Source organism: Bos indicus x Bos taurus, chromosome 4 (assembly GCF_003369695.1).
Source record: "Bos indicus x Bos taurus breed Angus x Brahman F1 hybrid chromosome 4, Bos_hybrid_MaternalHap_v2.0, whole genome shotgun sequence".
In the NCBI taxonomy this organism is placed as follows: Eukaryota; Metazoa; Chordata; class Mammalia; order Artiodactyla; family Bovidae; genus Bos; species Bos indicus x Bos taurus.
In genome coordinates this window covers 98,956,702-98,976,198 of record NC_040079.1, presented here as the reverse complement: position 1 = coordinate 98,976,198, position 19,497 = coordinate 98,956,702, and the positions used below count along the sequence as shown (strand labels likewise).

Here is a 19,497-nt window from a genome sequence, read left to right as displayed (position 1 = left end):
TTCAGCCTGGATTAGGATGTATACAAATGCAGTTGCTAAACTAAGTCTCCATCCACTGGCACGGTGGATTGCCAAATACCTTTGCTTGATCTTTGCTTAGTCCTCTTCTTTGATGTTGTAGCAGGGAGATTTTTATATTAATACTATACTTGGAATGGATTATCTGTGAGATGAAAACACGCAGTGGACACAATCCTGAACTGAACCCCTCAGAGGCATTCTGTAGTTTTGTGAAGTCTTGGATATGTGACTTCAGACAGTCAGCTGATACATGCCAACTGTGTGCTTGTTAGTGAATTACTCTTCAGATGATCAGATATATTTTGATAGGCTTACATGTTTTTAATATATTTATTTATATATTGATGTATTTTGATATAAAAACTCAAGGAGATCTATTAAAGCCTGGTGATGTTTTCCCTTTGTAGTCAAAGAACTGTAATGAATTCAGTCGAAATGTTCTACTGAACATGAATAATGGCCTGCATAATCATTCATATTTTCAGTTCCTGAAGAACTGGAGTACTGTAAGTTTTTTTTTTTTATACTCCTATGAATATGCTAGATTTAAATATCTTTGTATCTGGACAAGTGTGAAAGTCTTTTTTGAAGAAACATGATTTATTTGTACCGATTAGTTTTTAAGAGATTGCTATTGCTCCCTTCTTTTTTCACAGTTGTACAACCATCATTGAAATCAGTTTTAGGACATTTTCTCACCCTAAAAAGAAATTCCATGCATGTTAGTCATCAATTGTCATTTTTTCCCAGCATTCCCCCTTCCTAGCCCTAGGCAACCACTTGTTGCCTAGAGATACTATAGAGATGCTGTTTGTTTTGTTTCTATAGATTTGCCTGAACTGGACATTTCATTTATATGGAATCATGCAGCATTTGGTCCTTGTGACTCACTGCTTTCACTTGGCATTACGTTTTCAAGGTTCATCCATGTTATAGTATACAGCAGTATTCATTCATTCTTACTGCCAAATATTCCTTTATATGGATGCATCACATTTTTGTTTATCCATTCTTCTGTTGAAGGACACATCTGGGTTGTTTTCACTTTTTAACTATTAAGAATAATGCTGCTATGAACATTAATATATGAGTTTTGTATAAACATATGTTTCCATTTCTCTTGGGTTGATACCTAGGAATAAAATTGCTGGCTTATATGATAACTCGATGTTTTACCTTTTGAGGAGCTGCCAGTTTTCCAAAAGCAGCTGCACCATTTGTATTCCCATCAGCACTTGTATATACTTTTTAATGTCAAAATATTTTTATATTTGTGTGTGTGTAGTAGTCACTCAGTTGTGTCCAGTTCTTTGCAACCGCATGGACTGTAGCCCACCAGGCTCTCCTGTCCATGGAATCCTCCAGGCTAGAATACTGGAGTGGGTAGCCTTTCCCTTCTCCAGGGGATCTTCCCAACCCAGGGATTCAAATCCGAATCTCCTGCATTGCACGTGGATTCTTGGAACTTATTAAAACTTTTAACTTTTGTATTCAACAATATATTATTCCATAATATTTGAGTAAAACTTAAACAAATGGAATTTTTTAATTGTTTGGAAATTATAGTTTCAGATTCAAAATATTAAAAGGAAATTAATTTTTAGAAGCCTGATTTTAATATCCATTTCTTGGAAGAAGAGAAATATAGATTTTTTCCTTTATTAATATAGTTTATAAGTTTACAAGGTGTATATGAAATTCAGAAGATCCAATTACAGTCCATTTTTCATCCCTGCTTTAGAGTCTAATCCAATCCACCTCTAACCTTCAACTAAATAAATGGAACGTTCAAGTAGAAAATATTAACTGTGTCCATTATTGATAATTTCCTTTTTAAACAGAAGATACAAAATTCTTAATATTTTTTCAGATATGTTTACAATTTTACACATGGATAAACAGCATTGAGAAATAATTTTAATTTTACTCTTAGATAAATTGGTCTTCTGATACTGATGGTTTAGCGTCTATAATGTGGCTGGGTTTTAACACACACACACACACACACATGCACACTGAGATCTACAGTTTTCCCAAGGTATTTTAGTGGATCACTTATACTTTCTTTGTACCTATTATTTTAGAATGAAACAAATTTTTTTCCAATATGAGACTTAAATGGTAAGATGGAGTTCTATTTTGTGGTCTATAGTATACAGTATTGTATATATAGCAAGATTTCCAGTTGAATACTACTTACCTTTGTCATAACTCAACACATAACTTTCTTTCTAATATTTCAGATTTCCCCTGAAACAACATTGCCTTATTATACTTGGCACTTAGCACATCTTGAAGCCAAGTTTCATTTCAGAATTATAGGCGTATTTGAGAACCTGGCTAGTACAACATTTCTATCTATTGTTGTAAGATATGAATTAAAACATAAGTGATTTCTCAGTCTGAATATCAGCCTGATTTAATTGTCAGGTTCCTAAAAAAGCAATTGACTCTAAAATTAATAAGCCATCCATGAGTACCTTCAATTTGTATCATGGAGAATCACTATTCAAAAGAAAATGTAAGTAAGTAAGTAAGTGAAAGTCGCTCAGTCGTGTCTGACTCTTTGCGACCCCATGGACTACACAGTCCATGGAATTCTCTAGGCCAGAATACTGGAGTGTGTAGCCTTACCCTTCTCCAGGGGATCTTCCCAACCCAGGGATCGAACCCAGGTCTCCCGCATTGCAGGCAGATCATTTACCAACTGAGCCACCAGGGAAGTACAGAATAAAAAGATTTGTAATTTAATAATAACATAATTTTTTATGTGGGCAACACATTTCATGCCTATCATTTTATTGGAGGATGATCTAATTTCCTTTAAAGGGTAGAGTTATCTTTAAATAGAAGATAGGGCAGTTCCCCAACACCAGTTTTTTCTGTGTCAGTGCTAAACTTTAAACTTTATTTCTTTCCCTGATTTTAAAACTACATCTGGATATGTGTTAAGACCATAAAAATCCCTTTGGATTGAGAACATCATAAATTTGCTGCCAACTCTCAATAGATTTCAGCCTGCTGGTTATTAATCCTTAAATATTACATCTTCATGATAAAAGAAGCAAGCATATGAGGGATTATTGTGTTAAAAATAGGAAATGTACTTTTAAACAAGGACATATTGACCTTCGGTAATTTTCTGCTGTATGGACTGCATCCCACCAGGCTTCTCTGTCCATGGGATTCTCCAGGCAAGAATACGGGAATGGGTTGCCATTTCCTTCTCCAGGGGATTTTCCCAACCCAGAGTCAAATCTAGGTCTTCTGTATTGCAAGTAGAGCCACCAGGGAAGCCCCAGTTTGGTATAGCAGAAGCTTTCTGGAAAAAACCTTTCTCCTCGGCTTCTATTCCACATCCCTAAGTTGGTCAGCACGTGGTCATGGTGGAATTCTTACCTGGAATCAGCCAAGCTGCAACTCCAAAACGTTAGCTTAGTGACCCTCAGCAAATAAATCTCTCACTGTCACAGAGCCTCAGTTTCTTCATTTATAAAATTAGGATCAATTGCTTTCTTTTTGAGGCAGTTTGGAAGGTCATTGCTAAATATGGAAAATTCCTTTTAAAATAGCTTTGTAAACTGTAACTGCTCTTTCATTTAATAAATAGTGATTTTTATAAAAATGCGAAAATCTTATCAAACATCAAATTTAGGACTCAGTTTGCTCGTTAAAATACTTGCAAATAGCCACCAGTGTTATTTTTCTTTTCAACAGTTCAGAAATTTTGCTGTGTCTTTGCTCAGTTTACCAATTTCACATAAGAAAATTTCAGTAGCTTAGAGTAATTTTTAAATCCTTATCACTTTGACTAAAATGCTGTGTAGTTACTAGGTTCTGTAATCATCAGGGAGCTAAAAAATTAAAGTTAATCAAATTAATAAAGGACTGTTTTACATAACAATTATTGATCTTATACATCAGTTCAGTTCAATTCAGTTGGTCAGTCATGTCCGACTCTTTGCAACCCCATGGACTGTAGCACGCACTCAAACTCACGTCCATTGAGTTGGTGATGCCATCCAAACATCTCATCCTCTGTTGTCCCCTTCTCCTCCTGCCTTCAATCTTTCCCAGCATCAGGGTCTTTTCCAACGAGTCAGTTCTTTGCATCAGGTGGCCAAAGTATAACTAGTATAATTTCTGAGAAGGAAGGTTCGATTTGATTCGTGCTTTGATCCTGTACCACCTACAGAGGGCGCCCTTCTCACTCCTGTCTTAGATCCGTGTACTTTGCTATCCCAGCCTTCTGGGCCAGGGATGACCTAGATTTCTTCCCTTTTAGTGAAAGGGAGATCCTCATTTATATCGGTATTTAACAGTACTGATTAAATGTAACTGAACAGGAGCAAATCCCCCTTTTGCCTCCTTGTAAGTGATGAAAGTGAAAGAGGAGAGTGAAAAAGTTGGCTTAAAGCTCAACATTCAGAAAACAAAGATCATGGCATCTGGTCCCATCACTTCATGGGAAATAGGTGGGGAAACAGTGGAAACAGTGTCAGACTTTATCTATTTGGGCTCCAAAATCACTGCAGATGGTGATTGCAGCCATGAAATTAAAAGACGCTTACTCCTTGGAAGAAAAGTTATGACCAACCTAGATAGCATATTAAAAAGCAGAGACATTACTTTGCCAACAAAGGTCCATTTAGTCAAGGCTATGGTTTTTCCAGTGGTCATGTATGGATGCGAGAGTTGGACTGTGAAGAAAGCTGAGCGCTGAAGAATTGATGCTTTTGAACTGTGGTGTTGGAGAAGACTCTTGAGAGTCCCTTGGACTGCAAGGAGATCCAGCCAGTCCATTCTGAAGGAGATCAGCCCTGGGTGTTCTTTGGAAGGAATGATGCTAAAGCTGAAACGCCAGTACTTTGGCCACCTCATGCGAAGTGTTGACACATTGGAAAAGACTCTGATGCTGGGAGGGATTGAGGGCAGGAGGAGAAGGGGACGACAGAGGATGAGATGGCTGGATGGCATCACCAACTCGATGGACGTGAGTTTGAGTGAACTCCAGGAGATGGTGATGGACAGGGAGGCCTGGCGTGCTGCTATTCATGAGGTCGCAAAGAGCCGGACACGACTGAGCGACTGAACTGAACTGAACTGAAGTCCTCTTTTAGTTCTGGATTATAATATTCATACATACTGACCAGGATTGTATGCATAACAGAGACACAGTCTCCCCCACCAGAGCTAACACCCCCTTTCTTCTGACCCCCATCTGTTTTGGCACCATCTCTTCTGATCACTTCCTGACAGATGAAGAATTACATAAAGTAAAGTAAGTTTTAAAATTGCTATGCATGTGGAAACATAGGCCTCCAAATTTCTGTCCTCTGTTCTCTAATAGTCACACCTATCCTGCATGTACCCCAGAACCCCTGGGAATTTATCTTGCACCAACTTCTGTCAATGATTTCTAACTGTTTCTCATTCCAGAAGTTTTTAAAGACCTTATCCTCTAGGTAATCTGATTCAGTAGGTCTGGGTGGGAAACTATAAAATCTTTTGACCATACATCAGAGTTGTATTCCTAAGAAGCCATGCATTATTAATGAAGTATGCCAATTAAACAAATATTTCAATGGAAAATAAGAAAGTTTGAAGCTCAAAATTTTTAGTCATATAGAAAAGTAAGCTTTCCCTCTATGTTTTAAAAAAAATGGCAGTAAATATATGGCTATAAAATAGATATGGGCTATGCTTAATCACGTGACTGTTTATAGCCTGCCAGGCTCCTCTGTCCATGGGAATTCTCCAGCCAAGAATACTGGAGTGGGTTGCCATACCTTCCTCCAGGGGATCTTCCCAACCCAGGGATTGAACCCCGGTCTCCCGCATTGCAGGTGGATTCTATACCATCTGAGCTACCAGGGAAGCCATAAAATCAAGTAAATCCAGATTTGATTTAATTCAGATTTGGTTTGTGTTGCCCCTCCCCCACTGCCAGAATTCCGGTTATCCCTAGGATTTTTATATACAACTAAGCACTTTAAAAAATTGTTGACATAGGAAGCACAAAGCTATACAAAGCAGCTGTTGCACAAGAAAACAGGCTTTATTTTAATGCTCACTGCTGGTTTGCAATTGTTATTTTCCTGCTATTTTCTGTTTATGATAGCATTATAATCAATAGTAGTTTACAGCTTTGTGAGGAAATCAAAATGTGTTGCCTGCTTAATCAATCATAATGTATGTAACATGTAATCTAAAAATTCCAACTAGCAGAAATCTCGGAAATAAGCAGACAGACAAACCTCACCAAGTGATTCTAACAACTTTTCGAAAAACCTCTGGGCTGACTGCTCTGTGTACACTTGTATCACCACTGCCTCAAACCTGCATACTTATTTCAGGCTCATTATCTGTCTTCTCTATGACACCAATGTCACCTTTTGAACTTGCTAATTTTTTTGGTGCCTCCTAATTTTTTGTGTGCATGCTTTCTACTTCTTTTAATTGTTCCAATATTTTTCTAGTTACTCTGGCTAAATACATAAGAGCCATATGATACCTCATTAACCTCATTTATTGAATGAATTTCTAGGGCCTATCTTCTCTCCAAATTATTTAACTCCTTTTCCCCCTCAATCCAATAGAGCTGTAATTAAGCTCTAATCAGGAGTCTTACCAAACTTCCTAACCAGTCTTTCTTTCTCTATTCTTACCCATTTTTGGCCAGGGTAATCGTCCTAAAGTACAAATCTGAGCTTGGCAGTCTGTAAATGAAAAAAAAAAAATCTTTGATGACTATTTGTTCTGCGACTGATATAAGCTGCTTGGGGCAGCACAAAGAAGGTCACAAATCTTATTTTTTAAAATACAGCCATCTCAGGATCAAATATTAGGTTAGTAAGGAATACTAGTATCTTTCTCTTGGGGTCTGTCCTCTTTCCCTGAATGATCTGATAACCATGGGAACTTAATGAGCCAATTCTACCTTTGAATACTTTGTAGAGTCTAGGATAACATGGTCGATCTTCCAGTGCCTCTTGGTTTTCACTCACTGCTGTTTTTGCCTGTAGAATTGTTGTTCCAAACAGGACCTGCTATTCTAATGTGATTATCAACCAAGATCTCTATAGAAGTTGTAGCAGTTATGACGTAAAGAAACAGTGCGCCTACATCTGGACTAAGTCCAGCATGTTAGGAAGAAAGGATGGAGGGAGGGAGGGTTTCTGATTCATCTATAGTGTGTCCTGACATTAGGTTTACCTTCCATCTGCATCGTAGTCTTGACTCCAGGTTACAGTGCAGACCCTTCCCTCACTTTCTATTACATGTTCCCATTTCAGGCCCATTCTTGTCATAGATCTTGGTCTAAATGGAATCTCAGTCTAAATGGAATGATTCACTGAAGTACATGAATCTTATTTCTTTCCCATCCAGGGTGTTCCTTTGCTCTAGACAAAGTCTTGTCCTTCCCCAAGTGACAAATCCACTTGGAGTGGCAGTACTACTTACTGTTTCTTAAAAAGGGGCCCTATTCTGCCTTGTTCCCCAGGCAATCTTTGCCTGATTACATTTTATTTAATGACGAGGGGCATTTAAAGTGCTTCTTTCCAACCAAAGATAAGCCTCAAGGAGGGGCATCCTGCAAGTTTTAAATGGCAGCTGTGTCTGCTTTAAAAAAATAATCAACCTAATCAAAATAATCTACCTAAGGTACATTGATTGCTGTGATAGCTTCTGTACCAGCTTTGTGCTAGACATTGGGGATCAGAGTCTAGCAGGAGACTAAGACGTGAAAACAAAGAATTTCAAAGTGATGAGTGCTTCAGTAGTGGCAGGCACATGATCTAGAAGCAGCACAAAGGAAAGAGTGACTTATTCTGTTTGAGAAAGTTAGAGACGCAGGTTCTAGAACCTGGTATTGAGAGATACAGAGATATCCAAGGGAACAAGGGTCAGTGGAGGGCTGAACAGGGGTAGCTTCAGTCGTGTCCGACTCTGTGCGACCCCATAGACAGCAGCCCACCAGGCTCCCCCATCCCTGGGATTCTCCAGACAAGAACACTGGAGTGGGTTGCCATTTCCTTCTCCAGTACATGAAAGTGAAAAGTGAAAGTGGAGTCGCTCAGTCATGTCTGACTCCTAGCGACCCATGGACTGCAGCCTTCCTGGCTCCTCCACCCATGGGATTTTCCAGGCAAGAGTACTGGAGTGGGGTGCCATTGCCTTCTCCATGGGACATATGGGCATCATATAAAAAGTGCAGAGTCATGAAATAGAAGGACACTATGAAGTAAAATTCATGTTTTATGGCAAGACAAGAAAAATTGAAGCATAAAAGCTTTCTGTGCCCTTAGGCCCCCTATCTCCCCTCTACTGTGCTTTATGTATCTGTGTTATGCATCAACCCAGCCTCCCCATCGGCAGAAATACCTGCTCAGCTATAAAGAGCAACATTCTCCTAGCACTGACAAGACAGCTTCCTAAAAGATAACATTCCTTCTTAATCTTATAAGGGGCCATGATGACCTGTGACCCGTGACTTGGTAAATTGTATAAACTGTCAATAATAATGTCATTTAATGTACAGCCAGTCTTCTGCCTCAGAAACTTTGTGCTTTGACCTCTAACAGGTGGGACAGTTATTGAAGCTTTCTGAGAGACTGTCCTGGATTATAATCCTTAATTTGGCTCCAGTAAAATTTTCCATTTCTTTCTTAGATTAACTGATTTATTTTTTTCATCCACAGTATGCTGTGGAATACATGGAGGAGCAGTGCCATGTGGATGGAGCACAGGAATGAGGGTGGGAGAGCAGGAATGAGAAGGGTGGCAGATAAGGTTAGAAGACAATCCAAAAACACTTGTCAAAGGTCTACAAACTGGAGCATTACAACTTCAGAATACATCCAAGTGTTTTGTATACGTTCGGGCTAAGCGCTTCAGTCGTGTCCGACTCTGCAACCCACCAGGTTCCTCTGTCCATGGGATTCTCTAGGCAAGAATACTGGAGTGGGTTGCCATGCCCTCCTCCAGAGGATCTTCCCAACCCAGGAATCAAACCCTGGTCTCCTGCATTGCAGGCAGATTCTTTACCATCTGAGCCACCAGGGTAGCCCAGAGCTAACTGGAATGGGAGGTAACATTTAGGAGTCATCAATGGCTGAAGTCCAAATTCCTTACTAAGATATACAAGACATTCCAGTGTAAGAGTCCATTTTCTTTTTTCTTTCTGAACTTGCCTTTTGTCATGCAATCCTATGTTTTTATTAGTTGATAAATTACTTGCTATTTCCTTGGATCACATCTGGATTCTCTCCTTCTGTGCCTCTGCTTCTGCTGTTTCCTTGTTCTTCCTGGAATGAACTCCTTCTCTGGGCTTCTGCCCTCTCCCTGCCTTCCTCCAGCACGCACAAACTCAAAGCCTTCTGTATGGACCCAGCTTCAAAGTCACCTTTTCAGTCACATGTACCTGCTCTTCCTGATTCACAGTAAATCCATGTGATAGGATGTTTTAGCAGCATTATATGTAACTTGCTCTTATATCTTTCTACATTGGATTACTGTTAACTGTAGTAGACTAAATTTTTTGAAGACGGGTGAATTTATGAGTCATTTTACATTCACTTAGTGTTAAAATATCATCTTAAAGGATAACCATGGTATTTTGTACATGTCATTTTATCAACTGTCACTTATATTTTTAACTGTAAAAAATACTTTCTATTTCCAACAACTTGAACATTGTTTTACTTAAGGTAACTGTTGTCATACATATGAGAGCATTGAATTGTTCAACAGTCATCTCAGATGTGATCAAAGATTTCCTTAATGTGAACTAAAACAAAATAAGGAGTGGAAATTTAAAATCAGATAAGAAGTGAAGGACTCTTATTAATGATTTACAGGCTAGATTTTAATTAGAACTTTTGCATCAGAATAGAAAGCTCATTTATGTTTTGTAATGTTCCCCATAGGTGACCAAAATATATTATTTACAGAATGAGTGATATATCAATATTCAAACAAATGATATATTTTGCCAGCTTTCTCTTAATTAGTCTTTTCTTATCATTCATCAAGAACAAAGTTTCCAATAAAGCATGATGTTTTTCATAAGTACATGAAAACTCACTGAATGGAAGCAAAGGTTCTACCTGACATAATTTTAAAATTAACCAGAGTCCAGATCAGATCAGATCAGTCCCTCAGTCGTGTCCGACTCTTTGCGACCCCATGAATTGCAGCACGCCAGGCCTCCCTGTCCATCACCAACTCCCGGAGTTCACTGAGACTCACATCCATTGAGTCAGTGATGCCATCCAGCCATCTCATCCTCTGTCGTCCCCTTCTCCTCCTGCCCCCAATCCCTCCTAGCATCAGAGTCTTTTCCAATGAGTCAACTCTTCGCATGAGGTGCAAGTACTGGAGTTTCAGCTTTAGCATCTTTCCTTCCAAAGAAATCCCAGGGCTGATCTCCTTCAGAATGGACTGGTTGGATCTCCTTGCAGTCCAAAGGGACTCTCAAGAGTCTTCTCCAACACCACAGTTCAAAAGCATCAATTCTTCAGCACTCAGCCTTCTTCACAGTCCAACTCTCACATCCATACATGACCACAGGAAGAACCATAGCCTTGACTACATGAACCTTTGTTGGCAAAGTAATATCTCTGCTTTTGAATATGCTATCTAGGTTGGTCATAACTTTCCTTCCAAGGAGTAAGCGTCTTTTAATTCCATGGCTGCAGTCACCATCTGTAGTGATTTTGGAGTCCAGAAAAATAAAGTCTGACACTGTTTCCACTGTTTCCCCATCTATTTCCCATGAAGTGGTGGGACCGGATGCCATGATCTTCATTTTCTGAATGTTGAGCTTTAAGCCAACTTTTTCACTCTCCTCTTTCACTTTCATCAAGAGGCTTTTGAGTTCCTCTTCACTTTCTGCCATAAGGGTGGTGTCATCTGCATATCTGAGGTTATTGATATTTCTCCCAGCAATCCTTATTCCAGCTTGTGCTTCTTCCAGTCCAGTGTTTCTCATGATGTACTCTGCATATAAGTTAAATAAACAGGGTGACAATATACAGCCTTGACGAACTCCTTTTCCTATTTGGAACCAGTCTGTTGTTCCATGTCCAGTTCTAACTGTTGCTTCCTGACCTGCATACAAATTTCTCAAGAGGCAGATCAGGTGGTCTGGTATTCCCATCTCTTTCAGAATTGTCCACAGTTTATTGTGATCCACACAGTCAAAGGCTTTGGCATAGTCAATAAAGCAGAAATAGATGTTTTTCTGGAACTCTCTTGCTTTTTCCATGATCCAGCGGATGTTGGCAATTTGATCTCTGGTTCCTCTGCCTTTTCTAAAACCAGCTTGAACATCAGGAAGTTCACGGTTGCCCTTAAATGTTAAATGTAAGACAACCATCTTTTGGTGGTTTATTAAGTTATTTACCAGCTTAAATAGGGCTTCCCAGGTGGCTCACTGCTTCCCATCTGCCAATGCAGGAGATGTAAGAGACTCAGGTTCGATTTCTGGGTTGGGAAGATGCCCTGGAGGAGGAAATGGCACCCTACTCCAGTATTCTTCCTGGGAGAATCCTATTGACAAAGGAGCCGGGGAGGCTACAGTCCACAGGGTCACAAAGAGTAGACCACGACTGAGCATCTGAGTGTGCTCACACACACATACACACACGCACACACACACACACACATTCACACACAGCATAATTAGTTATTCGTTCTTCAGGATTAGTAAACTGAATTATTTAACCTTTGTCTTTTTTTCCAGATTATCACTTGACACACCTGGTTAACTCTTCCAGCACTATTAAACACAGACACACAAACACACAATCATTAGGACAAAGAGTGAATTGTAGTTTTCTAAGTATCTATTTGGATACTAGCTTAACGCTATATCAGATATTTGTGGAATATGTTTTTAAGTAAGTGTATTAATAATAAATAAAATGGGCTTTTAAGAGAAATGTAATAAAACTTTCTCTTCTTATTATTTTCAGTAGGATATTAGACTATAAATCATCCTAACACAATTATTTAGTAGGTAACTTTTTGCAGTGAGGACTAGCCTATTGTTTGTTTTATATTTATCTATAATACTCATTTAAAGATACTTCAAATTGTCAGAAATTCTTTAATGATGAGGGAGTATTTGAGGCAATATTTGTATCATGTACCATATCATTAGATATTAAAATGTTTTTCCTTAATTAAAACATCCCCAAATGTCATGATATCAATTATTTTTTGAGTAAAAACTAAGTTTTCCTCACTAAGTGTACAGATACTCAGTTTAGAGAATCTGAAATTAGTCATCCAGTCTTGTATTCTATGTTCAACAAAAAGAGGAAGCACTTACAATTATATATGCTAGTAGTCTATATGCTAAACAATCATTTCAAGAGTGATTGTTACATAGTTTACACCAGGCTCAAACACACATGAACCCTTTATGTTAAAAGTATCAGGATACATTTCATGGAATTGAAAAGGGTAATTTCTGCCTGTCCCTGACTCATGATAATAATGGTTCTCATTTCTTATCCAAGAGGAACAGTGTGATACTATAACCACGTACACTCTGATAATAATTGCCCCATCACACCCCACCACAGGATCACCACCACTATAATAAAACAAAGAAGAAAATATTAGCTGGAAATAAATGAAAAAAAAAGGAAATGCTTAAAGCAAAAATCTAGCTGAAACTTGAGCTAAAATATTTGAAACATGAATGATTTGAAGGTATAGGAAAATTCTTTTTCTCAAAATTATGATTAGTTGCTGCTTCAAAGTTGTAAAAATCTGAACACTTCTTTGCATTCTTCAACTCTTGCGAATGAGAAAACACCTGAATGGTTTCATTAAATATAAAAACACAGCAAGCACCTGATGATTAGTCTTAAAAATACTGAGATGACTGTTAATACAGATATTTTACCCTGAGAAGCTTAAGCATTCTCTTTTTAACAATGGGATATTCAAGGCTGTTTATCTAGTATCTGTCTTGGTTTTCTCTGTATGGAATTGTGCCTTCAAATTATTATTTGTTTTGGTGGAGATCCTTGAGTTTGTTTGAGCAGTTCTTCTTAGGATATGAATATTCGTTTGATAACTTCACTGAGCTCCTACTGTGTGCTAGACACTGTAGTAGACACTGTATGTGAGACTGACATTACCCTTGCCCCCTCGAATTTATGATGGAAAAGAAGAAGCAGACAGTGAATGAGGGCACCCAGTAAACAAATACAAATTATGCCAGGTAGAAACAAGTGCTAGGAAGAAATAGAATAAGGAAAAGAGTAACGGTGGAGAAGGGAGGGCACGGTAGACACTTCAGATAAAGTATTCAGGAAAGACCTTTCTCAGGACATGCTTTGTGAGACTAGGGGAAAAGCTTTCTCCCAGAAGCAGAGAGACCATATTAGCAGACCAGGGACACAACAGTCAGGAACTGGAGGGGCGGCGGTGTGGTGCTGAGAAGTGGTCAGGTTTAGATCCTTGTGTCCGCAGGGCTTGCTGGTGGATGAGATATAACGTGTGAGAATGACTCCACAAGTAAATTGATTTGCCAATGAATACAAAGAGAAATGTTGAGTCTGGAGAGCAGGTTTAGAGCTTGTCTGACAGGCTTATGTTCATCTCAGTTGTGGAGTTCAGAGAAGAGGCCCAGTGTGGAGACAAATTTAAGAGTGTTGAGAGCGCTTAAAGCCTTGGTACTGGATGAGATTACCTAAGAAGAAAGACTGAAAATCCGAGCCTTGGAGCACCCCAAAAGGACATAAACCGGTGACTGAGAGGTATAAGATGTTCAGGACAGAAGGCAGAAATGTAAAACGGACAGGATAGAACTAGACTGTTGAAATCAGTGTAACACAGAGTGTTACTTAAAACTGAGACGAATCAAGACTCATCTCTTCTGATGTGAGGGCCTCACTGGGGCCCCGTTGGACTGGACATTCTTACTGTCATTCACCCTGCATGTGTGGTGTGTGCTCAGCCATGTCCGGCTCTGTGAGACCCCGTGGATGATAGCCCGCCAGGCTCCGCTGTCCACGGGATTCTCCAGGCAAGAATGCTGGAGTGGGTTGCCACTTTCTCCTCCAGCTAATGTTCCCGACCTAGGGACTGAAGCCAAGTCTCTTGTGTCTCCTGCATTGGTAGGCAGATTCTTTACCGCTGAGCCACCAGGGAAGCCCACATCATTCATCCTAGAAGAGGCAAGTTCAAGACCGGGAAATAGAGCTATACAAAACAGGCCTTATACGGGGTGTGGCATGACACCTTGCTCTTATACCACCGGACCTTTTTGCAGCTGGGCCTGGACTAGGTGTTCAGAGGCTCATGGAGGCCCTCCTGGAGGAGGGGGCACTCTGTCCTGGGACGTGAAAGTCGTGGAGCTAGACCTTGAAGCTGACCATGAAATGGAGGAGGAGGGTTTTGGCTCTATGGGCCGGCTAAATTCATACCTAGATGTTCATTCCAAGTGAATTTGGGGTTGGGTTTAAGTGGTTTGGGTTTAAGTCTTGTCAAAAATTATGCCCTGGGTTTATGCAGTGGATCAAAGTGAATTAACCTAAATGTGGACTCCCTCGAATGGAATGGAAAGGAGAACAGACTCTGGTGCCAGACATAGGAAATAAATCCCACTGCCACTGCCTGTTAACTGAAAAATCAGTTAGGGGGTGAATTAACCAGTTTAGGAGAGACATCATAAGAACCAGATGTAAGCAGTGGGAATGAGCATGTAAAGACATAGATTAAAGAGACATTGGTGGCTAATCATAAGTGAAGCATAAGAGAATTTTTTAAATGGCTCTGAGGTTATTACTTGGGTTATTAAATAAATTGCCATCAACCCCCCAAAAAGGACTAAAAGAGGAAGGCCATGTTTCAGTCAGAGTGATAATAAAGTGATAATTAAGTTTTGAACATGCTGCATATTTGGCAGAGGAGTTCAAGAAGCAACTGAGGATGGAGTCTGGCTCAAAAATACTCTGACTGTACGATTGTTCTTGTTCAGTCGCTGTCGTGTCTGACTCTTTGAGATTCCGGGGACTGTGTCCATGGGATTTCACCGGCAGGAATATTGGAGTGGGTTGGCCTTTCCTTCTCCAGAGGACCTTCCTCACCCAGGGATTAAACCTGTTTCTCCTCCATTGGCAGGCAGATTCTTTACCATCAGGGAAACACAGCCATATGATTATGAAGCATGAATAAATTAATATGAATATGAATAGTATTGATATACTTCACAAACATAAAATGCATCTGTTTTTCTTCTATTATTTGGGGCATGGGAAAATATCTCTTTTCGAGGCATATCTTTTTTTCCCAGCTTTATTGGGATATAATTGACATATGATATTATGTAAATCTAGGTGTACAACATGATGATTTGACGTATGTATATTGTGAAATGATTACTACAATAATATTAGTATTAGTTAAAACCTCCATCATTTCACATAGTTACCATTTGTGTGCGCTGAGGATAATTAAGATCTAGTCTCTTGGCAACTTTCAAAAAATAATGCAGCAGAAGGAGCCGCAGGGCTCCAGCCCTGCGCGCCCGCCATGGGCCCCCGCCGCCAGAAACGCAAGCCCGAAACACCAAGGAGGCGCCCCGCGAGCCCGGCTCCCGCCGCCCCCCGGCCGGCCCCGTCCTTAGGCACGTCCTCCCATCCACTTGCTCGCCGGAGACATAGAGTCCTGAAGGCGATCCGAACTCTTCAGAAGACCACACACCTGCTGTTAAGAAAGAGCCCCTTCTGCCGCCTGGCAAGAGAAATATGTGTTCAATTCACTCGTGGTGTGGACTTCAATTGGCAAGCCCAGGCCCTGTTGGCCCTACAAGAGGCGGCAGAAGCATTTCTAGTTCATCTCTTTGAGGATGCCTATCTCCTCTCCTTACACGCCGGCCGCGTCACGCTCTTCCCGAAGGATGTGCAGCTGGCCTGGAGGATCCGAGGCATTCAGGAAGGGCTTGGCTGAGCTCTGGCCACCCGCCCAAGTCTCTGGTTGATATCAGAGCTTCTGCCTGTAGCCAGGACCAGATCCATGGAGTACAAGGTGTTGCCTGGACTTGCTCTCTCAAAGCAGAGCGTGCGAGTTGCTTTCGTAGTTAGTTGTTTTTTAGAAGAAAACTGCATGGCTTTCCTCTGTAACAGGCAATATATGAGAGAATCAACACATTCCAGAAATCCTGAGAATAATTTTCAGATGAAGAGACTCTAAGGTTGACTTCACTTTGCAAATTATTCATGTGACTGATGATTTGGAAGACATCAGATTTTCCAGGTTATAGGCAAAAAGGATATTTACTGATTTTAAATCTTCTTGTACCATTTAAATTTTTTTTACCATATATATATATTTACTTTTATTTAAAACATGATGGAAAAAAATAAGAGAAAACCAGTCAGTTGCATGGAAGAGCCTGGTGCATCCAGCGTACAAATCTCTGTCTTCAGATTGACTTCATCATTAACGGCAGAAGCAAGTTTGTATGTGGACTGTACCTGTCAACAGATTATACAGCTTTTCAAAAACTCAATTGGGATGAAAATAGAAAATTGTTAAGGTTTGATGTTCTGGCTCCTTCTGGTAAATTCCTGCCAAAATCATTCAGAAATTCCAACTTGTAGAATTTATTTTATTCTTTATTTGCAAATCCATAGACAATGTATCATAATTTATACTTCAGAATTTTTCATTCCAGGATTTTAAAGAGCCTTTTCAATGTTTTTACAGGTATTTTTATAACTTCCTTGTGGAAAGAGAATAAAAATAATTCTTAATGAAAAAAATTTGAAGCAAAGTTACTGTTATACATAGATTATACTATGTTCTTTGTGTGTTAGCATTAAATTCTTCATTTGGACACTTTGCCAACAACCACAATTTAAACAAGAGAATTGAGGGATGTATCTTTGCCTCCAGTGGAGTAGAGTATGAGCCGATAAAATCCTTGCCCTTCTCTTGTAACTGAAAGCAGTTTAAGAGACTTCCAGGGAAATAGGAAGTGCCACCTGAAGACGTTTAGATACTGTGTGTGATGAAAATGATTAGTGAGGGTGGATACTAGTAACGATGCGTCAGCCAACTGAATTCAAACTAAAGGGAAGGACCAAGTTCTGTTGTTTGATAAATTTTAACCCTTTGTAAAAACCTTTTCCTGTTCGACATCAACTCCTTTTTATGTAAACATTGAAATAAAGCTTATCTATGAATACAAAAAAAAAATAATGCAGCATTTTATACTATAGTCACAATGCTGTACAAGAGATCCTCAGAACTTTGTCTTATAAATTATTTATAACTTAAATATAATATATAACTGAAATATAACTTATCTATAACTTAAATAACTTATAAGTTATTTTCTTATAATTGGAAGTTTGTGTCCCTTGATCAACATCTCCCCATTTCATCTTCTCCCTCAGCCCTTGGCAACCATTCTAATTTGTTTCTATGAATTCAGCTTTCTAAGATTCACATATAATTGACATCTTACAGTATTTGTCTTTCTCTAACTTATTTCACTTAGCATAATGCCCTTCTGGTTTATCCATATTGTTGCAAATGGCAGAATTTCCTTCTTTTTAAAGGCTGAATAATATTCTAGTGTGTGTGTGTGTGTGTGTGTGTATACACAGAATTCTCAGTTGGTTCAGTGGGTAAAGAACTTGCCTGCCAGTGCAGGAGATGTAAGAGACACGGGTTCGATCCCTGGCTTGGGATGATCCCCTAGAGGAGGGCATGGCAACCCACTCCAGTGTTCTTGCCTGGAGAATCCCATGGAGAGAGGAACCTGGTGGGCTACAGTCCATGGGGTTGCAAAGAGTTGGACACAAATGAAGTGACTTTGCACACATTCATGCTTTATATATGTAGATATTATTCTTCATTCTGTTAATACAGTGTATGACATTTGTTGATTTGCCTATGATGAGCTATTCTTGCATCCCAGAAATAACTCCCACTTGATCATGGTATGATTCTTTACATATGCTACTGGATTTGGTTTGCAGGTATTTTTTTTTGAGAATCTCTGCATATATATTCATCATGGATATTGGTCTGTAGTTTTCTTTTCTTATAATGTCCTTTTCTGGCTTTGGTAATGATGGCCTCATGAAATGAGTTTGGGAGTGTGCCTTCCCTCATCAATTTTTGAGAAGATTTTGGGAAGGACTGGTATTAATTCTTCTTTAAATGTTTGGTAAGAACTCACCAGTGAAACCATCTAGTCCTGGGCTTTTCTTTGTTGGGAATTCTTTGATTCAGTGTTCTTATGCATTATTGGTTTGTTTTGGTTTTCTGTTTCTTCATGATTCACTCTTGGGAGGTTGTATGTTTCTAAGAATTTATCCCTTTTAGTTTGTACAGTTTATTGGCATATAATTATTCATATTATTTTCTTACAATCCCTTGTATTTCTGTGGTATTCATTTCAGGTTCCCTTCTTTCATTTATATATATATATATATTTTTTTTTTTTTGAACCTTTTCTCTTTTCTTGGCTTGTCTAGCTAAAGGTTTGTCAATTTTATCTTTTTAAAGACTAACCCTAAGTTTTGCTAATCTATTATTTTCTATTCTATTTCATTTATTTTAGCTCTAATCTTTATCATTTCTTTCTGCTAACTTTGGGTTTAGGTTATTCTTCTTTTTCTAGTTCTTTAAAATGTAATATTAGGTTGTTTCTTTGATCTTTCTCCTTTTCCTTAGTGTATGCATTTCTAGCTATAAATTACCTCATTGAACTGCTTTAGGTGCATCTCATAAGTTTTGTTTTGTGTTTCCACTTTCATTTGTCTCCATATTTTTTGATTTCCGTATTGATTTCTTTTTCAGTCCACTGATTGTTCAGGACTGTGTTATTTAATTTCCAGGTACCATATTTGTGAATTTTCTAATTTTTCTCCTGTTACTGGTTTCTGGTTTCATACCACTGTGGTCAGAAAGATACTTGACATAATTACAGTGTTCTTAGCTTTGTTGAGACTTGTCTCATGGCTTAGTATTTGATTCATCCTAGATAATGTTCCATGTAGGTCTGAGAAGAATGTGTATTCTGCTGCTGTTGAAATGTTTTGTATATACATCTATTAGAGTCATTGGGTCTATACTGTTGTTCAAATACTATTTCTTCATTGATTTTCTGTCTGAAAGACCTATCCATTAAAGTCCCCCAGCACATTATTTTTTCCGATGAGAAATTATAGTCTCCTCTTTTTGGATGAACACTTTCCCTTTTCCCTTTCATGCATTGGAGAAGGAAATGGCAACCCACTCCAGTGTTCTTGCCTGGAGAATCCCAGGGACGGGGGAGCCTGGTGGGCAACCGTCTATGGGGTCGCACAGAGTCGGACACAACTGACGCGACTTAGCAGCAGCAGCAAACATATCATAAACTTAATGCCACCATGCTGTGCATACTGTTACTTTTACCTGCAGTTCCTTTCCACTACCCCTTGTCTGATACCCCTTGAG

The 19,497-nt window shown here is 39.1% G+C and overlaps 1 pseudogene; it reads left to right on the top strand.

Annotated features, from left to right (window-relative positions):
• Window positions 1-15,545: 15,545 nt before the first annotated feature.
• On the top strand, window positions 15,546-16,128 carry LOC113891674 (annotated as a pseudogene).
• Window positions 16,129-19,497: the final 3,369 nt, after the last annotated feature.